Source organism: Apodemus sylvaticus, chromosome 13, assembly GCF_947179515.1.
Source record: "Apodemus sylvaticus chromosome 13, mApoSyl1.1, whole genome shotgun sequence".
Lineage (NCBI taxonomy): Eukaryota > Metazoa > Chordata > Mammalia > Rodentia > Muridae > Apodemus > Apodemus sylvaticus.
This window is the reverse complement of record NC_067484.1, coordinates 95,045,005-95,063,395: the sequence shown is the minus strand read 5'-3', so window position 1 is coordinate 95,063,395 and position 18,391 is coordinate 95,045,005. Positions and strand designations below refer to the sequence as shown.

Genomic DNA, 18,391 nt, shown 5'->3' with positions numbered 1-18,391 from the left:
TGTGTAAAAAGAAGTCAAAAGGAAATATGAAAGGAGATGAGAGTTATTCGTTGAGCTTTACTGACATGGAGATGAGTGCTGACTCATCTCCCCCATAGTGGTTTTTATTAAGATTTATTTTATTTTTGCCTGCATATATGTGTGTCAGTGCAATGGGCATATATCTATAATGCCCATTGATTTCCCTGAAATTGGAGTTACAGACAGGTATGATCTGCCATGTAGGTCCTAGGAACCACATGTGGATCCTCTGTAAGGGCAGCCAGTGCTCAGAAGCTCTGAGACATCAGTCTTCCCATCTCTTGTCACTTCCCCCGTCTCCTGTGATATATATACACAATGGAGTACTAGTCAGCAATTAAAAACAATGAATTCATGAATTTTTTAGGCAAATGGATGGAACTGGAAAATATCATCCTAAGCGAGGTAATGCAATCACAAAAGAATACACATGGCATGCAATCATTGATAAGTGGATATTAATTAGCCCTGAAGCTCTGAATACTGAAGATACAATTAGCATATCAAATGATTCCCATAAAGAAGGAAGAAGAGGGCCCTAATCTTGGAAAGGCTTGATCCAGCATTGTAGGGGAGTACCAGGAAAGAGAAAAGGGAGGGGGAAAGATAGGAGAATGGATGGAGAGAAGAGGACTTATGGGACATATGGGGGGGGGGGGCACTGGGAAAGGGGAAAGCTTTTAGAATGTAAACAAAGAATATAGAAAATATATATGTGTGTGTGTGTGTGTATATATATATATATAAATATATATATTTAAAAAAAGAAATATAGTTCCTGGTACATAAATTGCTTTTGTACTTTTGTAAAGTAGAAAAAAATTGTAAGTTTAGCTGTCATAAATTGGAGACCAATGTGCATACTCTTTTCTATGTAGACCTACCTAAAGGGAAGAATAAGTTATATACAGGGCACAGTCTGAGTTTAACAGCCTCTTATAAGCCAGTGCAGTTACAAATGCTGCATGTGCTGACAGTTGAGGAGCTCTGAGTAATAAAAGCACAGAAGATAGCACTGTAGTGGGATGCCTGTCTGAACAGTGGAGCGTGGCTAGGAGGGATGGAAGCTCTGGCTTTAAGTTTTGGGGGAACTGCCATGCTGTTTCCCACATAGCTCTGCTAATTTATGTTGCCACCAGCAGCGTGCAAGCATTCCCTTTCCCGTGTCCTCTCCAGTGTTTGTCATTATTTATCTTTGGGGAGGCAGCCATTTTAATAGGGGTGGTTACTTCTTTCTGCAGTGTTGATTTGCATTTCTCTGGAGGTTAGTCATGCTGGGAATTCACACACCTTTGACCATTTGTGCATCTTGAGAATCTTTGTCTGTTTTTGTCAGTGTCTATATTATCACTGTCTTGATTAAATTGATTCCTGTTGTTTTACATTGCCTTTGTAGGAGTTGAAAATTGAATTTTTGAAACAGTTTATTTTGTTGTTTGTGTTCCTTATGCATTTGGGGTTTAAGTCCTATTAAAGAATAATTTACAAATTATTCTTTACAAATTCTCCTGTTCTGTAAGCTGTCTTCACTTTCTCCCTCCATTTGCTCAACTATGTAGCTCTAGCTACCCTGGAACTTGTGGTGTAAAGCAGTCTGGCTTCCATGTCACAGAGATCAGCCTGACTCTGCCTCCTGAGTGCAGAGATTAAAGTTATAGGCCACCATGCCTGCCTAGAAGGTAACTTTGTGAGTTTCAGGTCTTATATTCAGAGTTTATAAAACCATTTTGAATTGCTTTTGTAAATAGTGTGGGGGAACTGGGAAAGGGGAAAGCTTTTGGATTGTAAACAAAGAATATAGAAAATAAATAAAAAAATTAAAAAAAATGTGGGTATTTTAATATCACTAATGTATTTACATCAGTTTAATTCACTAGTACGTTGTGGACTTTTATTTTGTACTTCATTGGTTAAACGTATTCTTAATTTTTAAATGTACTTTGATGAGTTCACAAGTTAAATTTTATTCATTGTTGGCAGTGTAATATTATCATATAATGATGCTATGAACTTTATATGTTGATTTTTTTATTAGCTTTACTATATATTAGTTCGAACAGTTTTTTGTGGAGTCTTGGGACATCTACAAAGAGTCTATTTAGTCTAGAAGTGTGTTGTTTTTAATTCGTTCTTTAAAAAGGACAGGTCAAGCGTCAGAGATGGGAGCTGGTCCCCAGCGTAAGCGATATTCACTGTGCTCAGGGTGTCCTACTGAAACCCCAGTCAAGCTTTGTCGGGCTCAGGATCTGCATTTGTAATGCTCTGTTTTTCTTTCTTTTAAACACTTTTTTAAAAAAAATTTATGTGCATTGGTATTTTGTCTGCTTGTATGTTTGTGAGGGTGTCACATCGTGGAGTTAAAGACAGATGTGAGCTGCCATGTGGGTGCTGGAACTAATAAATATAGTAAAGCTAATTTTTAAAATAAACATATAAAGTTCATAGCATCACTGTGTGCAGAAAACTGCCAGTAATGAATGATATGAACCCAAGTCCTCTGGAACAGCTGTCAGTGCTCTTAATTGCTGAGCTATCTCCACAGTCCCTCAGAGAACTTTCTTTGCATACTTCAAAATAGCAATATATATTTTACAGGATGTCTCCAGTATTGTATTTGGCTGTGTTTCTTCGGTCGGTTGGTTAGTAGGTTTGGCTTTATTTTTTTTTCTCTTTCTCTCTCTTTTTTAAGACAGATTCTTGTTGCGTAGCCCAGCAGGCTTTAAATTTGTGGTGATCTTTCTGCCTGGTTCCTCCCAATGCTGGGACTACAGGTGTGCCTCGTCATGCTTGGCACGGCTCCAGTTTTAGTGTTGGCATTTTAAAATGTAGTTTCATTATTTGAGGAACTGTCTCATCTCTGGTCTCTTCTAAACCATTGTTCCTACCAAACAGGAACTGTTTTGTTCTTTGAGGTACGAATAGCACCAGTCTATTGCACTGAATAAATATTTAATGGAGATTGAATGTTTCCTGTCTGGTAGATCGATTACTTTTGTCAATTCTCTAAGGAAAGCACATTTAAAAAAAAATGTCCTGCAGTGGGCTAAGGAATTTGCTTTCCTTGATATTATGATTTATACAAGGTTTTTTTTTTTTTTTTTTTTTTTAGTGATATATAGATTCATCGCTGTTAGGCTTTTAGTTACACTCTTATTCTTATTTAATATGTATGGCTGGAATTTTATGTCATCTCAAAATATAAACCTCAGAATCATCAATCTAGTAGCACACCATAAAATTATTTTCTAAAAGAATTGAGTTTTCAGCCAGGCGGTGGTGGCGCATGCCTTTAATCCCAGCACTTAGGAAGCAGAGGCAGGCAGATTTCTGAGTTCGAGGCCAGCCTGGTCTACAGAGTGAGATCCAGGACAGCCAGGGTTACACAGAGAAACCCTGTCTTGAAACAAACAAACAAACAAACAAACAAACAAAAACCAAACAAACAAAAACAGAATTGAGTTTTCCAGAATTTTTGGTATTTAAAGCTATGAAAGTGAAGTACAAAAATGTTTGCAGTAGAGTTTTGATAGAAAATTAAAATTCCCAAAGCAAATTATTTTACTGTTAGTTGACAAATATTTGAATTTCTTGAATTAATCACATTCTTACTTAATTATTAGTCAGATTTTTGTTAAAGCATTAGGTTTAAATTAAACCCACTTTCTCTTTGGAGTGTCTATGAAGTCAGCGAAAGAAAGAATTTGTAGATGCTCTGTGCAACCCTGTTTTCTGGATGAGGCTCGGTGGACAGAATGACCAACTCAGCAAATCTGACTATGGTGCAAGAGAAAAAAAAAAACACAAGCCATGTGGTGGTGGCACACAACTTTAATCTCAGCAGAGCAAGTGGATCTCTGTGAGTTTAAGGCCAGCCTGGTCTACCGACTGAGAAATCATGTCTCCAACAAACAAACAATGAATGAATGAATGAATGATGAATGAATGGATAATAAATAACTAAATAGATACAGGAAGGTACTAGTTGGGAAGAAGAAATCAGCAATAATGGGTGATGGATAAGAGTATGAATATGATATAATACAATCTATACATGCATGTAATTGTCACAAATAAATTTAATTAAGTAGAAAGTTTTCAGCTAGAAAATGGAAGTCATTTAAATAAAACAAAAAATGCATAGACAGAAAAAGTATATAAAAGCTTTCAATTGTTCTTTCTGCGAAGACCATTGAACATAATTATGCTATGAGTAAGTCACACCTGGTGATGAAATACCCTCTATTTGTAAGAAATAATCCCATAGTGATTAACACATGACAACCTGATTTAAATAACCGTTGCTGTTGTTCAGAGCTTGTTTCACTTGAGGAAGATTGTGCATCGGCAAAATGGTGATAGATGTGTGGTAACGAGGTGAATCTCTTATCAGTTTTCAGGTCTTCTTGATCCAAGAGTTTGTGTCCTATGAAATCTTTACTTTTGGGGATTTGTTAAAATATTTTACAGCACACAGATTTTAATTAAATGATACCATACTGATGGAAGTTGGATAACATTACTCAGAGGGAAGAGATAGATTGGAATAAATTGGAAAAAGCTTAAGAAGTTCTGCTAACATTTGATGCAAGTGAGAGGAACAGCTACATTTGAGAAGTTTCTTCCTGTTTCCAGCCAAGAGCAAGAAGAACCTGCCCTTTACCCCCAGTGTCTGCAGTGTTCTTCTGCCTTGTGATATCACTGCCAAGAAGATTTGCCCAAATCCTAAGTGTCACATGTTCTTGCCTATGGTTGAAGAAGCCTGTGGGTTGTTTGTAAGGCATTGCAGATCCAAGGCTGCAGAAGTGACAGGGGACCTTGGGGAGTGCTCTTGTCCAGGAAGGGAAGCTTCCTAGACATTACAACTCTTGTCCAGGAGCCAAATGGAAGATAAATCACCTCTGGCCACCTCTTCTTATTGAAATGGTTCAGCACTGGCCTTTAACTGGAGGACTCACAGGGTTTTGAAGTGCAAATAGGATGGTGAAGGGTAAAACCTTTTAGGACTTCATGTTGATGGATTTTCCCCCTGTGTGGGTTTCTAACCCTGACTGTGATCTGGAAGCAACCCTGAAAGAAAGAAAAGTCTTACTTTGTTTTTGATCAGTCAAGCAATAAGAACTTTCCATAAGGGTGTGCTTCCCGCGCATGTGTATGGGTCCCCTGCGCATGCATATGGGTCTTGTCTTAGAAGAAGATAATTTAATTGGACCTTTTGGAATCCCTTTGTAGAAGTGTTCTCACTAGAAGATCACTTATTTCTTGCTACTAATGCCCAAGTTTGAGAGTTCTCAGGGATATGCTGTTTTAGGAGAATTATGTTGAGCCAGTTCAGAATGTAGATAAAATCTTCTACAAGATGATAGTCACTCTGTAATTCCAAGTTGTACACATTCATTCCATTATTTTGTATATTTTTTCCAGCCTTAAAAATAAAATAAATTCTGAGAGTATAAACAAACTATACTGTGGTATTTATAAAGATGCCAAAGTGACAAAATAAGAGACACAGAAATGTTTAAATAAGAGGCATTGACTCATAGAGCTAATTCTGTTTACTCTCCACATAATGTCAACACAATGGATAAAACATCTTTTAAATTTCATAGTGATCTTTAGAATGTAAAGATGAGAGGAATCATTACAGACTACATATGCAGCCCAATTTTAGCATAATTTAAAGGCTTTATATGTGAAGATTTTAAGGAAAATTAAAGTATTTTACTAAGCAAATATTATTTTCTTTGCTCACAATTCATGAAATGCTGTTCATGAGCCTGCCCTTGGACATTCTGGGTCTTCAGATGTACCATAAATGTTTGTAGTATTTGATCCTTTTTTGAGAACATTACGTATTTCTCTACAATAGAGACTTACAACTGTGTCTCTTAATATTTGTTATAAAATGGATTGTTAATCTCCATAATTGACACTGATCATAGTGTTTAATTGAACCTCTAAGTTCAATTAAAATTCCTTCAGAATTTCCACCATCCTGGTATTTAAATCTCAGAGGTGTACTTATTCCTGTTGTATTTGAAATAAGGACAACACCCAGACTCCAGAGCAGCAGAATCTCCTGTATGTAGAGAGAACTTTCCTGGCATTGGTTTGTTGCTGGGAGATGCTCACATGACCTCTCCTTTGTTAGAGGAGAATCTGTGGCCCTTCCCAGGATGCTCTCCTCTTCACTATCTTTTTAAATCCAAGTTGGAGGTTGTCTGATTAGTGAATGGTGAGATTTTCTATTCTGAGCTATGCATATTGTTGACTTTGTGTCACATGTTGCTTTTTAATTTCTGATGTGCTTAATGTGCTTTTAATTTGCAAAGCATGAGTGTTTCTTTCATAGCAGTAGGATAGAGTCAGCATTTCTGAGTCTAGATAGTTAGTGCTTTATGCAAACAAAAAGAGTCAGACTGAATTGAAGCCCTGGGTTTCCTTCAATACACACACACACACACACACACACACACACACACACACACGTCAATGAATTTCACTTTGAATATTGTTGAATAAGAGAAGACACTTGAGAAAGGCATTTCTTTCTAAGACCATCTCTTGCCTCTTGGCCAGTGAATTGCCCCCAATATAAAAGCACTGGGCAAAATGAGTTACAGAGGGAAAAGGCAATCCACAAATGATCACTCCTTTCTGCCTTTGATTGTGTCGGATTTTGTTGTGTGTGTGGCAATTGTTTTCTTTTTCACTTAGAAGAGGTTTATGGTCTGATGTCTGTCAAGTCAGAGCCTGTCCTAAGGTGGCCGTTGTATTTCTCTCCTGGAGGTGATGGTAATCCTTTGTTCACCCAGCAGTGAGCTTGCTCTGGAGAGCATCTGCCACTCTATGCATTACAAGATGGATGGGTCTCCAGTGAACTGCTGGGTGAAGCAAATGGTGAAAACAAGAAAAGACAAGAGGTTTCGGGGGCTGCAGAGGACAGACAAGGAAACACTTAGAAATCAAGAGCAAGCTGAGCGATGCAGGAAGAGAGCAGGAATGAACCCATGTTGCTCTAAAAACATCTTGGAGCTCCACATCTTTCAGTGGCTTGTTGTGGTCTGAGGGAGTGATCTACGTCATGGTAACAAGTTTGCGTTTCTGATTTTCAGAGAGAGAGAGACAGAGAGAGAGAGAGAGAGAGACTCTGTGTATGTGTGTGTGTGTTTGTAAAACGCTGGGAAATAATAGTAGGGATGGTTTATGAAGATTTTGCTTTAAAAATTTAAAGATTAAGCTAAAAATCAAACTTTTAGCCATTTCAGTTTACTTTCATTTGCTTTTCTCTCCTTTCTGTTTTATAAGCAATTGACAACTTGAAAAATTTTGGCCATGTACCAAATATCCTCAGTGATTTCTAAACACTTTTGGCACTTCTGCAGGGGAGTACTGAGAGTTCTGTCTTAATGGAGACTGTAGGGGGAGAGGGTTAAGTTGTCTTAAATTATCTCCAGTTTCGTTTAATGGGTTCAGTGATGGAAGAAAAAAAATATATTTTTTATTGATCTGTCAGATATTGGAGGTTTGTATTATACTCGTTTTGTTGGTAATGGTCACAGTGTGTAAATCCTTACTCATGCAAAGTCCTTCCTGTGGGACAAGAGAGGAAAGGAGATGGGCTAGGGATAGAAGAGGGGAGAAGAAAGAGCAGTATACCCAGAAAACAAAAAATGATTTCGTCAAACTTTTTGGCATTTGTTTAGGAAAAAGTCCATCATTTGAAAGGCAGGGAGACTGAGATAGTTGGAAGCTTTAGCTATACAAATGGAAGAGGGTGGAGCGGCTCCTTCTCCGCTGCATAAATAAGAGATGAAAGCAAAGGAGTGACAACAAAGGATCAGGTCCTTTAAGGAAATGTGTGCAGCCTGAATAGGGGTCTGTGGCCCGGGGCCAAAGGTCTCAGCTTTGAGTGTAATTAGAAGAAAATACAAAAATGTCATTACTAGCAGGTGAACTGTGCAGCACGTGGCTAAAAATTAGCAATTTTAGACTCTAAAGCTATTGGAATTGGATTATTGACCTTTTTAAAAATCATTAAGGTACTTGCAGAGTTGGACTGTTCTTGTTGGCAGTAATAAGGTTTGACCTCATTGACCATATGGGGTAGATCTTGGGTTTGGATTAGGTAGGAAGCCTCCCGATTTTGAAAGACGCTATTTGTGCATGTGTCAGTGGGAAGTTTGTGAACATGAATATTCTTCTGTGAGAAGGCATTCTTCCAATAAAGAGAGGTTATGATAAATATTTTTATCCCCAAATCTGAAATGTTTCTTTTCTGCCTTTCAAGTTGACATAAAAAAGAAAAATACAAAAAGATTTTAGCTAACATGACTTCAAGTATTTTAGTGTTATAAATATGTGTACCATAGTAGCTGCACTTATATATTCATACAGAAGTAAGACTCTTTGTTTTCTTTTTTAGATACAGTAAAAATTCTAAGTTATGTATAAAAATTAATAGCAAGTTCCTTCAATTTATTTAAGGCCTTTGCTGCTTCATCTTATTTTTCATGCAATAGTTTATATCAACCATAATTATTTGGCAGAAAGAATAATAGGCACATTATTCAATCTACTGTAGATCAAAATTAATTTAACACCTCCTAGAAATACACTACTCATAAAGGTAGGAAATAGCTTTTTTCTCTTCCTGCAATTTTTCTTTCTGAAATCATTACAGACTCTTAAAAAGTAGAAAAATATTATTTTGGTTATTTTACATTTGATCTTTTTTAATTTCTTTAAATGAAGTGATTTTAGACAAATAGCAAGGATTGTAAAATCCCCAAATGTCCTCAGATAAGAAATTTACCTTGTATTAATTCCATTTCCAAGACAGAAGTGTTCTGTCGACTTTTAGTGTTATGGTAACACTAGCCAAAAAACTTGCTCAGCTTGCGCTATGGGAAGGGATGGGATTTAAAAACAATTCCTTTTTGAATATATTTGAATATATATAGGAGTGCAGTTATTTGAGTTCAGAAAGAGAAAACGTCTTTCTGATGCTTTTTCCCATTATAACAAATACAGAGTTAGGACTTCGGTGATTTTATAGAATAGGTAATGTAGATTATTATACTGTAAAATAAAAGGCCCTTGGAAATAACTTGTGTTTTTATGTTTTATAGGTGCAAAGAAACCTTAAGAAACTTACAATCTAGAACAAGCTCCCAGAGATGTTGACTGCCTAACTTAACCATGAACATGATTTAAAAATGTTAATATATGAACCAAGGTACTGTATGATTATATTCTTCTTCTCAAACTTTTCATGATCAAATTTGTTTGGGGAAGTTGTTACAGTTTAAGTAAAGCTATGACATTTGATCCTTACGCTAACTAAGCAAATGTTTATATAGACTCCTCTCTCGTTCTTATCCACCCCGCATGCCTGCACTTCATTCTCTCTAGTCCTTCAGTAAAACTTACTCCAGAATACATTTTTCTCCCAGCTAGCTCTGTATTTCCTATTGACATAAACTGAAAAAAAAAAAAAAAAAAAAAAAAAAAAGAATTCAAGGGCTAAAGAGAAAGCTCAGTGACAGAAGCGCTCACACTGGGTAGAAGTGCTCACACTGGGTAGAAGTAAGTGCTCACACTGGGTAGAAGTGCTCACACTGGGTAGAAGCGCTCACACTGGGTAGAAGCGCTCACACTGGGTAGAAGCGCTCACACTGGGTAGAAGTGCTCACACTGGGTAGAAGCGCTCACACTGGGTAGAAGTGCTCACACTGGGTAGAAGCACTCACACTGGGTAGAAGCGCTCACACTGGGTAGAAGTGCTCACACTGGGTAGAAGCACTCACACTGGGTAGAAGTGCTCACACTGGGTAGAAGTGCTCACACTGGGTAGAAGCGCTCACACTGGGTAGAAGTGCTCACACTGGGTAGAAGTGCTCACACTGGGTAGAAGTGCTCACACTGGGTAGAAGTACTCACACTGGGTAGAAGTGCTCACACTGGGTAGAAGTACTCACTAGTCACTTTCCTAGAGGACTCAAGTTTTTCCTTCATCCACTTTAAGTGCTCCACCTGAAACTTGGTCCAAGAGATACAAGACCTCTTACAGCGTCCGTGGTGACCACACACATGACTTCCACAGGCACAGATCTGCACACACATAACACATAAATAAAAATAAATCTCTTAACTTTTCCCCCTCTCATCTTTTTTTTGTTTATTTTTTATTATTCTTTGAATTTACATCCTGCATACAGCATGTCCTGATCATGCTCAGTCCAGCCCTGTCCATGATGCACTTTTTGGTTCCTCTTTGGTGATTATAATTTTCTTTCAAACCATCTGATAAGACTTCTAGACTCTCAGTTATGCAGAGATAACCCAAATTGTATTTAGAAATCCCATATATTTAAAATGTATTTAATCTACTAATGTTCTGAGACATGTGTTACAGAGGTTTTAGAGGGTGTTTTGGCTTTATTTTTAGAAGATTTCTGACTCGGGGGAAAGGGTGATACGGGTCATCCTCTTTCCACAGCAAGGAAAAAAATGTTAAAAATTGAGAATTTAGGGTGTCTGCAATAGGTGAAGCTTGGCTTTTAGAAGGAACATACCCCAAACTCTCTTTTCCCCTTTGGAAGTTGCAGTGTGTTTAAATAGCCTGGTGTTTTCAAGGAAGTCCAAAGATCTCTTCCTCTTTTATGACCCACTGTATCCCTTTGAGGCCAGAGAGAACAAGAGGGTCATTGCCACTTCGCCTTGGTCCCCTGTTTGTTCCCTGGTGATGACCACGAAAACACTGAAACCCAGTAAGGGCTCAACATCTGGAGAGCAGTCAGAGAGAGGGAGGAGGTAGAAGAGCAGGAGAACTTGCATTCTGTTTCACCAGGTGCCAGGAGGAAGCAGCATTAGCCTTTCCGATATGGGAGGCAAATTCTGTGGGCCCTGGCTTTAGGCTTTAACAATTGAAGGGGTCAAAGGACAGCTGAGCCAGGTCAGTGAGACACCATGGGGTGTATTTTGTTACTTAGTAAAAGGAGCAGCCTCCTAAAACCTTAAAGGATTTCCTTGAAAAATCTGTGTTGTGAAAAGGTTTTATGAGTCTCATGGCAATAACTCCTGATTTATCTAAGGGACGCTAGCTTTTGTCTAATGGAGGGATAATCCTCACCAAATGTTGGAGAGGATTCAGACTCAGCAGAGGTCTGAAAGAACAGTTAGGATTTGAAGTGGACTTTGCTTTCCAGAACGTTCATCATTTTAATGTTTCTGTCGCAACATATAATTTTACACTGTTGAAATATTGCCTTTTTCTTTTCTTGGAACAGAAAGCAGTTAGGGGAATGCTGGGGCAGGGAACTGGTCACATTAATTTCAAAGTTATTCTACATACTTCAGACCTTTCTTATACATAGAGAACTATTAAACCTTTTTCAAATATCAAAACCTGCTAACTCTAGAATGTTATCTTTAAATTTCCTTTTATTGTATTTATAAAGAGCTTACATGATATGAAGTATGTTTCTGACTCTGTTTTAAATTTTTTAATTATTATTATTTTCTCTGTGTACATGTAGCTCTGGGGATTAAACCCAGGGCCTCATATATACTTGGCAAGCACTCATCCACTGAGCTACAGCTCTGGCCTATAGACTTTTAATTTTAACTGTTAATAGTTGACAGAAGGGAACTATAAGCTGATTGATGTCTGACATCAAATCCTCCACTTTTTCCTGAAAAAAAGTTTTATATATACTGTATCAGAAAGGAAAAAAATCAATGTAAGAGTCAATAATAAAAATGTTCCGTTGTGTAGCTCAGGGGCAGAGTGCTTGCCCAGCATATGGGATGCCCTGGGTTCTATCTCCAACACTGACAAAGAAGGCAGTACAACAAGGGATGTTCTCTTTGAAAGCAGTTGGAGAAGCAGGAAGGGTGTGTGGAGTGTGATCTTATTGCTGGATGATTTGTAAATACCTTTAAAGATATTAGCCTTCTGGTAGACAGGTAATGACAGTATTTCGATATTCGACTTTATACATCATGCATATATACATATATAGAAAGAAGGCATATGTGTCAATATAGAAATATTAATATAGGATAAAAATATAATAAAGAAAAATCATGTGTATAATAGGCCTTGTTAAACACTTTTACTAATTTGTAAATTAGCTGTTGTGATTACACAACTGTGTGTATTTATTAACTACAGGCAAAGGGTGTCTTTTAATCCTTTTTTCAGTAATGAGTCCTATTCAGGGAACATATATACGAGTGTCTATTTTCTCAAGGTTAAAGTGCCTTTCAACAACTAATTTAGAAACCTGTGTGTGGTGGCTGATAATTGCCTAGAGAAAACACACAGCTGTTTAAGTAGCATTGAAATTTCGGCAAATCTGACAAGTGCAGTCAGCAGAGTTAATTAGATAAGGAAAGACTGATGGGAGGGGGAAGCATGGGGGTGGGGTGGAGAATACAGGTTGGGGGTTATGGGGAAATAAGGGGGTCAACAGGAGGGGGGGGCAAACTGGGGAGGCAGGAATAGGGATAGGGAGAATCAAGAGCTCCACACAGGGTCAAGAGGGTCACTTGTTCTTCTCTGTGAAACTGTGTACCCCTTCTTTTAGTGTTTCCTCCCAGTTAAATATGTTGCTGCTTCTCAGTTGTACAGTGCAGGTGCGTTTGTAAAAAGCCCCAAACTCACATCTGTTGGAAAAAAGCAGCTGTTTGATGATAGTATCTAAGAAGAATGATCAAATTTTGAATCTGAACCACAGTTCAATTTATTATCCTTAGAGGTACTGTATTTTACTATTCTTTCTTGGAACCTGGATTTCTCTTCCAGAACCTGGATTTCTCTTCCCTCTTTACACTGTTTAATTCTTTCCCAGGTGCATGCTAAAGGGACCCTGTTTCTAGATTAAATTCACCACCCTCACCTCAAACCAAACAGACTGTAGAAGTCTTTTTTTTTCATAGATTTATTCATTTATTGTTATATGTAAGTATCCTGTAGCTGTCTTCAGACACACCAGAAGAGGGCATCAGATCTCATTATGGATGGTTGTGAGCCACCATGTGGTTGTTGGGATTTGAACTCAGGACCTTCAGAAGAGCAGTCAGTGCTCTTAACCACTGAGCCATCTCTTCAGCCCTGCAGAAGTCTTTAATATGTCGTTACTTATATATCCAATGGGTTAGTGCTCATAGATCACTTTCTAAACAGTCTTTTAAAAATCAGATGGGGACAGTTAAATAATATAAATTAAGCAAAAAAAAAAAAATCATTATCTTTGTCTTTGCTGCTACACTTTCAAAAAGTATCAATTGACATTTAGAAAGTTGTTTTAGTAGTATCTTTTAAATTATATTTGCATTTGAGAATATAATTAGTTTTTACATCTGAAGCTTTACGCAGATTTTAATCCCCACAGAAGTAGATTCTTCAAAATCACAGAGGTTTTGAAATCTGTCTGAGACAGTCCTGATGGATGTGATGACCCACACTTTGGAAGCATTTCTCATTGTTTAATGTTTTCTGTTCTGAATTATTGACTTTTCTTCCTAGTGAAAAATTGGTCTCTGGGGACATGGTGGAGGTCTTGCTGCCTCTGCTGCTCTGCTGCTTTGAGTGCACACTGGAACTATACCAGTTCCAGAGTCCTGACAAGATGATTGTTTTTTCTTACAGAAGAATTTTTGGTATTTCAGGGAAGAAAGTAAAGGTTTCTAGTAGGAATATTGTATCCCTTTGTTACAAATTGAAACAGAGTCCTGCTTCATCTTCCTATGACAGTCTTCATAATTGCAATGAATGATTTCATGTGATCACAGTGATTCTGAGTATGGCTGAGGACAACTGTGTGATCTACTAAAAACAGTAGAATTTATAATTAACTTACCAAGACCGCTTTAAGAAAATACCAGTACTTTTGGCTTCAGAACCTGTCAAAATAGGCATTCCCCCATCTAAAGGTACAAAAGACTAAAGTATTGTCTGTTTTTTTTTTAATTAATTAATTAATTCACTTTACATCCTGATCACAGCTCCCCGCTCCCCCCTCTTTTCAGTCCCAACCTCACAAGCCTCCTCCCCTTCTCCTCAAGGAATAGTAAGCCTCCCTTGGGTACCATCCTACCCTGGGGATATTAAGTCCCAGCAGGATTCCTCCCAGCAAGTCCCTCCTCTCCCACTGAGGCCAAACCAGGCAGTCAGGCTTGGGGAAAGGAATCCAATTGCAGGCAACAAAATCAAAGACTGCTCTCACTCCAATTGTTAGGGGACCCACATGGAGACCAAGCTTCACATCTGCTACAAATGTGTAGGAGACCTAGATCCAGCTCCTGCATGCTCTCTAGTTAGTAGTTCAGTCTCTGTGAGCCCCCTTGGGACCAGGTTAGTTGAGTTTGTAGGTCGTCTTGTGCTGTCCTTGACCCTTCAGCCCTGTTCAATTCTATCCCCCACTCTTCCACAGGACTCCCTGAGCTCTGCCTGATGTTTGCCTATAGGTCTCTGCAACTCTGTCTATCTTCTGCTGGATGAAGCCTCTCAGGAGACAGTTATGCTAGGCTCCTGTCTACAAGCATAGCAGAGTATCATTAAGTGTGTCTAACTTGGCTCTTTCCCAAGGGATGGGTCTCAAGGTGGGCTAGTCATTGGTTGTCCATTCCCTCAATCTCTGCTCCATCTTTATCCCCTGTACATCATGTAGGCAGGAAAAGTTGAAGATTTTTTGGGGTGGGGGTTGATGTCCCCCTCCCTCTACTGGAATTCTCAACTGGTGAAGCATTGTCATTTAATATGATTGCTTTTTCATATCTTTAGTGAAAAGGATGGTTTGAAAATGCAATAAAACACATTTGTTTTGAACGCATGCTTAGCTTTGTGCTATATGGAAATTTGCTTAAAATGAGATAGTATTAAAAAAAGAGATAGTATTGTGTCAAATCTGGTTAATATATAATTAGGTAAGACACAAAAATTCAATCTCTCTTCCTCTCTTCCTCTCTTCCTCTCTTCCTCTCTTCCTCTCTTCCTCTCTTCCTCTCTTCCTCTCTTCCTCTCTCTCTCTCTCTCTCTCTCTCTCTCTCTCTCTCTCTCTCTCTGTTCTGGTTTCACAGGGTATCTACCCAGCCCCAAAACTCACAATCAAATAAGGGAGTTAAATAAATACTCAATCCAGCTAATACAAATAATTAAGGGTAACAAATGTCTATTTAAAAGAATAAACACAGCTGAGATTTAGCTCAATAGTAGAGCACATACTTAGCACACACAAGGACTGGGGCCGATGGCCAGCATCAGTAATTAAGTAAATAATAAAACATTAAGACAGCCCAAAAGAGAGCGAACTGTGAATGTGCATTTGTGTTTAGTTTGGGGTTAAAGGCTCCATGTGAACTGAACTTGGTGTATTTGTTTAAGCCACACATCATCTCTCTTAGTCTCCCCTAGCTATAGTCTTGAACCCTAGTGAGTATGTTAGTAAGAAACAGCATATAATCTACAGTGCAACAATGCTTCCTTTCCTTCTGAAAATTGTAATTGTATTGCTGCAAGAGCTTGGGAAAGATGTTCAAGCTCATTATCAAGCCCTCTAAACCTAAGAAGTAGCTGTTTCCCAATCATTGCTTATGTCCAGTAAGATGCCTACTGGGCACATGTTGCTGTTTAAATTAAGTACAATTAGGTAAGATGTGAAGTCACAATAGCCACATTTCAGGTCGTGGCCATCACATGTGGCTTACAGACACCATTTGTTGGAACTGAATGCACAAAACATTCCCATCAGTCTGGGACGTCTGTTGAGTAGCACTTGGTGCCAAATGTTATTCAGGAATTTCTTATCTGATATAAAATGTTTTAATGAAACATTTATTGGTATATATACCATATATATTTTTTTAATGTATGCGTGCGTGCGTGTGTGTGTGTGTGTGTGTGTGTGTGTGTGTATTGGAGCTTTTATATTGATAGTTATATGTGACTGAAGCAGAGACCTAGAACCTGCTGTGGCACCTAACACACTCAAAGGAGTATTTGTCTTTTCTTAGTAGTCCCAATATATAGCCAATGCTGAGACACCAAAACAAAAGGCAACCTTCACTGCTAACTCTTTATGCACATGGTCGTATAGGCACAGTTGCACTTTATATAAGACTTTATAGATTCAAAATCTCATTTAGTCTCATGAAAACTAGGAGATAGGCAGTCTTGACCCCATTCCACAAATGAGAGATGAAGTAGGCTGTCTTAGTCAGGGTTTCTATTCCTGCACAAACATGACCAAGAAGCAAGTTGGGGAGGAAAGATTTATTGAGCTTACACGTCCACGTTGCAGTTCATCACTAAAGGAAGTCAAGACTGGAACTCAAGCAGGTCAGGAAGCAGGAGCTGATGCAGAGGCCATGGAGGGATGTTTCTTACTGGCTTGCTTCCCCTGGCTTGCTCAGCCTGCTCTCTTATAGAACCCAAGAGAACCAGCCCAGAGATGGTACCACCCACAAGGGGACCTCCCCCCTTGATCACTAATTGAGAAAATGCCCCACAGCTGGATCCCATGGAGGCACTTCCCCACTGAAACTCCTTTCTCTGTGATAACTCCAGCCTGTGTCAAGTTGACACACAAAACCAGCCAGTACATAGGCATTGCCACCCAGCAAACTACAGGGCAGGAATCAACTTCAGAACCTGTGTGTTTGACTGCAAGGTTCTGGGTAATGAGAAACAATGGTTCTCATTGTTTCCAATGGTGGAAAGTGCATGACAATGTCCGTAAAGGCAGAGGGAACAATCTAGTAAGTTGCAAAAAGCTGTCTCTTTTTCCGTACTAGCAATAAATCCTGGCTTTAAAATAATCTCAAAACAGAAACAACAAAACCCCCATTACAATTCACCCAACTAAAAGGACATACTATCTTCATTTTCATCTGTCTCTCTGTGTCTCTCTGTGTCTCTGTGTCTGTCTTTCTGTCTCTGTCTCTCTGTCTCTCTCTGTCTCTCTCTGTCTCTCTCTCTCATGGTCACCATATAGCCCAGGTTATCCTGGAACTTGCACTAAGTGCTCCTGCCTCAGCATCCAGAGTGCTGTACAGTACAGGTGTGCACCACTGCACACAGCTGCTCTCACCCTTTTCTGTTACAAACAACATGTTAAATCATGAAAATATATGTACATTTTTTGAGCTTAAATTTAATTTTGAATCTTAACTTAAAAGTGAGTGGCCCTGTTCATTTGCAGAAACCTTGTTCTGATTATGCTTGTTCCTTTATGGTCTCATGTGACTCATCTGTCAAGCAGTTCTCTCTGAGACTTGATGAGATTTGCTTCATATCTTGGCTGGACACTTTCTGGGTGGGATGTGTGATTTGTTTCATTGTCTCCTTGGTGAGGCTCAGTTTCTCACTACCTCACATCAGGACTCTGCACTTAATCCACAGGTTCACGAGAACAGCTGATTTTTTCCCATTACAAAGCTCCCCTTAACCTTCTACCCAGTGGTCTTGTTTGATATATACCATTGCCTATTCAATACCCATTAGTAAGAACTACTCACTAACAACCAGGCTTACTTTGAAAGACAGCGATAACACCATATACACATACCCCCCCCCCTTTTTCTTGCAATAGTGGTCAGTTAATTAGGTATTTTGTATGTTTTTTCTAAGAAGAACTCTGCTTTTCTTCTTGAGTAGCAAATTTATCCATGGGCTTTTATATTGTAAATTTGCTTTGGTCAGTGTGTGCTTTCTGTGTTTCATGCCTCTCACCTTTGGCCAGGGGGAGCCGTTCCTGGGGACACAGTCTGTCAGCTCTTGGTAGTTAGTATGCTGTTTTGCTTTTCATTTGCAGGGGAGAAGAAACTGAGGGATCTGTGGGAAGTAGCTGGAACCTATTTCCCCAGCTTCCCTTTTCTTGCCCTCTCTGCCTGCTTACTCCCACCCTACTACCCTAACTTCCTATGGAAAGGGAAGAGCAGGAGCAGAAACTGCCATAGTGGTTTGTAGTGGGTTTCATCTGCACTTTGAGAAGTTAATTAGTGGTGCAGAAAGGGCCACACTGTCATCTACCGTCCCTAATTACTCGGTATCATAAAAGTGGCTGATGGTCCCTGTAAAGTCTGTAACATGGAAATCAGTATCATATCTGCTCTCTTGTTACATTTGCTTTAATGACTAACTTTGAAATGTCTTTCTCCATTTTCTAACTGAAATCATTTATTCCTTACCAACATCCTATCAGGTGTTCCCACCCCCTATCTCAGGCACTGGGGTCTCATTCAGTGAGGAGTGTCAATAAAGTCAGTGACCCTAACTAAGTATTAGGTATGGTGTTCAGAATCTGTTACACTGAAAGGGCTTCCTTTGGGATACCACCTTTCCTTGAGTAGTGTGAGGCTTTCAAGG

The 18,391-nt window shown here is 38.8% G+C and overlaps 1 protein-coding gene across 1 annotated transcript in view; it reads left to right on the top strand.

The window, feature by feature from the left end:
* Nucleotides 1–18,391, top strand: part of Greb1l (GREB1 like retinoic acid receptor coactivator) — a 262,649-nt gene that overhangs the window by 136,248 nt on the left and 108,010 nt on the right. The window contains exon 2 of the mRNA XM_052155730.1: nucleotides 9,150–9,256. The gene's annotated coding sequence lies outside the window, so the exon portion shown is untranslated. The remainder of the gene's footprint in view (nucleotides 1–9,149; nucleotides 9,257–18,391) is intronic.